Source organism: Mobula hypostoma, chromosome 22, assembly GCF_963921235.1.
Source record: "Mobula hypostoma chromosome 22, sMobHyp1.1, whole genome shotgun sequence".
Lineage (NCBI taxonomy): Eukaryota > Metazoa > Chordata > Chondrichthyes > Myliobatiformes > Myliobatidae > Mobula > Mobula hypostoma.
Genome location: NC_086118.1, coordinates 8,769,983 through 8,776,227, shown reverse-complemented (window position 1 = coordinate 8,776,227; position 6,245 = coordinate 8,769,983).

The following is a 6,245-nucleotide window of genomic DNA, read 5'->3' as shown; positions in this document are numbered from 1 at the left end:
GGCTTACTTCACAGCTACTTGACAGATCATGCACTAATGTTAGACTCCACTCTCTATCAGATCATGCACTAATGTTAGACTCCACTCTCTATCAGATCATGCACTAATGTTAGACTCCACTCTCTATCAGGTGTAATGGTGGGAAATAGTTCCACATTCTAAAAGAAGCTTGTATATTATTCCAGAAATAATAAGTGCTATCAAATCAGCTATTAATCACAAATATAAGTAACTGTTAGAACATAGAACATACTGTAGAGCTCAACAGCATAGTACAAGTCCTTCAGCCCCTGATGTTGTGTTGACCCTTTAACCTACTCTAAGATCAATCAGCCCTGCCCCTGACATATCCTCCATTCTTCTATCTTCCATGTGCCTATCTTAAATGCTCCTAAGATATCACCAACCCTGCCAGGAGGTTCCACACTCTCACCACACTCTATGTAAAAATTTTACCTTTAACATCCCTCTCTGTACTTCCCTCCAATCACCTGAAAGTTATGCTCTCTCTTATTAGGTATTTCTGCCCAGGGAAAAAAGTCGCTGACTATCCACTCCATCTATGCCTCTCATGATCTTGTACACCTCTATCAAATTGCCTCACACTCTCCTTTGTCCCAAAGAGAAAAGCCCAAGCTCACTCAAGCTATCTTAGAACATAAGATCATAAGATATAGGAGCAGAACAGACCATTTGGCCCATCGAGTCTGCTCCACCATTTTGTCATGGCTGATCCATTTTTCCTCTCAACCCCAATCTCCTGCCTTCACCCTGTATCCCTTCATGCCCTAACCAATCAAGAATCTATCAACCTCTGCCTGTGGCAACAAATTCCACAGATTCATCACTCTCTAGCTGAAGAAATTCCTCCCCATCTCCATTCTAAAAGGATGCCTCTTTATTTTGAAACTGTGCCCTCTGGTCTTAGACACAGCCACCAGAGGAAACATCCTTTCCACATCAACTCTAGCAAGGCCTTTCACCATTCGACAGGTTTCATTGAGGTCCCCCCTCAATCTTCTGAAGTCTCATGAATATAGGTCTCACAGCCATAAAGCGCTCTTCATATGACAAGCCATTCAATCCTGGAATCATTTTCGTGAACCTCCTTTGAACCCGCTCCAGTTTCAACACATCCATTTTAAGGTAAGGGACAAAAAGCTGCACACAATACTCCAATTCACCAATGCTTTATAAAATCCAACATTACATCCTTGATTTTATATTCTAGTCCTCTTGAAATGAGTGCTTACATCGCATTTGCCTTCCTCACTACAGACTCAACCTGCAAATTAACCTTTAGGGAATCCTGCACAAGGACTCTTAAATCCTTTTGCACCTCAGAGTTTTATTTTTTTCTCTCCATTTAGAAAACAGTCAACCCTTTTATTTCTTCTACCAAAGTACATGACCATACACTTCCTGACATTCTATTCCATCTGCCTAAGTCCTTCTGTAGCCTCCTTATTTCCTCAAAATTACCTGCCCTTCACCTATCTTCATATCATCTGAAAACTGTACAACAAAGCCATGAATTCCATCATCTAAATCATTGACATATAAAAAGCAGTCCCCCACAGACCCTGTGGAACAGCACTGATAGCCAACCATAAATCTCCTCTGCACCCTCTCTAAAGCTTCCACATCCTTCCTGTAATGAAGAAAGCAAAACTGACCACAATATTCCAAAAATGGTCTAACCAGGATTTTATAGACCTACAGCATTACCTTGCAGCCGTTACTGCTGAATGTCAAAAAACCATACACCTTCTTGACCAACCTTTCAAATTGCACAGCAACTTTGAGGGATCTATGGACATGGAACCCAAGACATCTCTGTTCATTCACACCACAAAGAATCTAACCATTAACCCTGCATTCTGCCTTCAAATTCAACCTGCAGGGTGAATCACATCACCCTTTTCTGGGTTGAACTCCATCTGCTATTCTCAGCACAGCTCTGCATTCTGTCAATGTCCCACTGTAACCTACAACAAACTTCCATACTATTCACAACCCCACCGACTTTTGTGTCATCTGCAAACTTACTAACTACCTTCCTCTTTTGCATCCAAATCATTTATAAAAACCACAAAAAGCAGGGGTCCCAGAACAGATCCCTATGAAACACCATTGGTCACAGACCTCCAGGCAGAATACATTCCAACTACAACCACCCTCTGCCTTCTCTGGGCAAGCCAATTCTGTATCCACACAGCCATGTTTCTCTGGATCCCATGCCTCCTGACTTTCCGAATGAAAATACCAAGGGGAACCTTATCAAAAGCCTTACTAAAATCGATAACAACCACATCCACTGCTCAACCATCATCAATGTGCTTTGTTACATCCTTGAGGAATTCAATCAGGTTCATGCCATCTTGCCACTCACAAAGCCATGCTGACTATCCCTAATCAGACTCTGCTTCTCCAAATACTCATAATCCTCTTGAATTCCATCTTTTAATTGTGCCCTCCAGAAAACAGAGCCCATCTTTGTATTTGTGCTGCTGTTGTAAGTGGAACACCCTTCTGTGGATTGAAAATGAACATTAGTGGTTGATGATCAGTAATGAGGGTAAACTCTCGCCCATACTCTCACTGGTTGAAATGTTTTACACCCCAAACCAGACTCAAGGGCCTTCTGTCAATCTGTGCATAACTTCTCTCTGAAGTGGTAAAGGAACATGATGCCAAAGCTATTAGGCTTCCATCATTCATAACATGTGACATGACTGCACACATACCATAAGGTGAGGCATCACAGACAAGCTTTACTGGATGATGTGTATCATAATGTGTGAGTACAGAGTCTGACGTTGCCATTTCTTTTACCTCTAGAAAAGCCATCTCACACTGCTTTGTCCATTGTCGCTTCTTCTGGATCTGTAGTAATGAATTCAAGAGGTGGAGAACAGTAGCTAGGTTTGGCAGGAACCTGTTATAGTATTTGACAAATCCTTAAAAGGAGTGCATCTCTGACACATCCTTTTGCCCTGGGGCATCCTTCACTGCTTGAATTTTCTCAGCACACTTGTGTAATTGCATTGTGTTCTGAGCCTATAATCTTTTTAACACTGTCTTGAGATTTTTGAGGTTTTCCTTGTTATCCTCACTGCTAACAATGATGTCCATCAGGTAACACTGAGTGCCCAGGCAACCTGGCAGCACCTGGTCCATAGCTTCCTGCCAGAGTGCAGTTGCAGGTGCTACTCTAAAAATAAACCTCTTATAGTGATAAAGCCCTTTCTGAGTGATTATACTGAGAAACGCTTTGGAATCTTCTTCCATCTCTGTCAGCTAAGTCTACTTTGCTGAAGTGTTTCACTCCAGAAAGGTTTGCAAGATACCTCTACCCTAAGCAGAGGGTATTAATCTATTTTTAGTACTGGGTTAATGGTGACCTTAAAATCACACAGGTGCTGACAGACCCATTCTTCTTGGCTACTAGGACCACTGGCATTGCCCATGGGCTCCACTCAACCTTGAAAAGAATTCTTTCACCCTCCATGGAATCTAACTCACTGGTTACTTTATCATGGATGGTATAAGGAATTGGACAGGCTTTGTAAAACTTGGGTGTGGCATTTTCATTTAACACTATTTTACTCTTGATATGTTTCAGTTTTCCATTGCCATCCTTGAACATTGCTGTGTTATTGTCCAGTCCCATTCTTCATTTGCTGTCAGTTGACTCTGTTGCAGGAGGTGTGCCGTGCAAAAGGTGTAGGAGTCTTCAATCAGGTTGTTGTTGTCTGAGACAATCATGGCCCCAAAATACAAATGCTCCCGTTTTTGCCACATACAAGTTGCATGTGGTTTGCTGGTGGTTGTATCTCACTGTTAGGAATTTCATTCCCCTAGGAGTTATCTTTTCTCCCATAATCTTTTATTTGGAGGTCGCAGACTTCAGTTCAGTAACTTTGAAATGCCTTTCAAAGTCATTTGTGCAATAATTGAAACAGCCGAGCCAGTGTCTAATTGCATTTTATTTAATTTGTCATCCACTTCTGGTGTCAGTCACATTGCTTGTTTTCTGTTAGTTTTCACATTGTAAGTCTCAAAGCTACTCAGTCCTGTGTCACCCATCATTATCAGATTTCTCATTAACAGCATCTAGATTAGTGCTGTCTTTGAACCTACTCCTAGATCAATTCCCACCTACATAGCCCTCGATCTTTCTTTCATCCATGTCTCTTAAATCTCCTGAATGTAACCGTTTCCACCACAATCTCTGGAAGTGTGTTGCACACACTCACCATTATCTGTGTAAGAAACCTTCCTTGCATCTGTACTTATTCAGGAGACGAACACAGAATCTAAAGAAGTGAGGCAAAGCAGCATCAACTTCATGGACCCTGTACAGAGGAGGAGGTGTTTGCTAGCCTGAGGCAAATCAGGGTAAGTAAATCCCCAGGGCCTGAAAAGCTGTTCCCTCGGACACTATGGGAAACAAGTACAGAAATTGCCCTATCAGAGATACTTAAAACATCCTTAGTGACAGGAGAAGTATCAGAGGATTGGAGGATAGCCAATGTTGTTCCACTGTTTAAAGAAGGCTCTAAACAGAAACCAGGAAATTATAAGCCAGTGAGTCAGACATCAGTTGTGGGAAAGTTATTGGAAAGTATTCTAAGGGACCAGATATATAAGTATTTAGAAAGACATGGACTGATTAAGGATAGTCAGCTTGGCTTCGTTCACCATTCCCAGTTTTCCTCTCTCATCTTGACCCCTTGCCCATCCATCATCTCCCACTGGTGCTCATCCCCTTTTCTTTCTTCCATGGCCTTCTCTTCTCCCCCTTCTCCTGCCCTGCATCTCTTTCACATATCAACTTCCTAGCTCTTTACTTCATCCCTCCACCCCTCCCAGTTTCACCTGTCACCTTGTGTTTCTTCCTCCACAACTCTCACCTTCTTATTCTGACTCCTCATTTGTTTTTTCTCCATTCTTGATGAAGAGTCTTGGCCTGAAACATCAGCTATATTCTTTTCAATAGATACTGCCTGGCCAGCTGAGTTCCTCCAGGATTTTGTGTCTGTTGCTCAGATTTCCAGCATCTGCATTGTTCGTGATTGTTTCCAGCATGGCACACTGCTTTTACAGAAACCTGCTAATATAATCTATCTCACAGCACAGCAGTAGAAATCTTAACCAGGGCATAACATTATTAACCCATCCTTCCACTTACTCATCCAAGTAATTTATAAAAATCGCAAAGAGGTGGGGTCTCAGAACAGATCCCTGCAGAACACCACTGGTGACTGAACTTCAAGCAGATTATGTTCCACCTACTACTGACCTCTGCCTTCTGTGGGCAAACCAGTTCTGAATCACACAGCCAAGTTTCCCTGGAACCAATGCTCTTGATTTTATGAAATCACCATGGAAAATAAGACAATGTTGTCGTGGCTTGGAGGCTTGCATTCCCCAATGACCAGAGAACAATGTTGGCTGGAGTCAAGGTTTTATGCTTTGACTCTTGGTAGGGTCACCCATGCCAAACAAGTCAAAGGGTAGAGACCAGAATTAGAGTGGTCTATCTGTCCTCCAGGTTCAGTGTTTCAGCTCAGGGCTAACAACCCTGAGTGGTCAAACAAAACTGCTCCAGAAACAACAGTGAAGAAACCTTCTACATCTGAGTATGATGGTATTCCTGAGTCTCCATCCAGAACTTTACGTAACTGATGGTAGTGAAAACGAGTTACTGACACAATGAAGGAAGTCCTGAACACCACCAGAGATGGAGGACATTCATTGCTGTCCTAAATGCCAGTGGTGTTACAGGCAGTAGAGATGACAAGAGTGCTATCAACTGAGCCCAAAGATGACTTTGAAAACATTACAGCCTAAGGATTTTACCTAAGGCTTTCCATGCTAAAGTTTGATCAGTATTTTTATAAAACAACTTCATTTACTAGTTGAATTTGGAACTACAGCTCCTTGGATGGTGGAGGTATCTATCCAATTGTCTGTGATGGTGTTGGAAAATAAAGCTGTTCACTGATAGGGACGATTTCATTCAATGGTCTCATCCGACTGATAGCAAATCCAAGACAAAAGCCAAGATGAATAAAGCATTCAGCAGATGACAAACTTGTAACAGAACAGAAGCAGGGACACGATACCCAATTCCAATTAAACAAGCCAGCAAGTTCTGTTCACCACCTTCTCAAACCACAAAGGGTTCTACAAACTGACAGTATCCTGTATTTGATTTCCTTCTTTGTCCTAATCCCTAA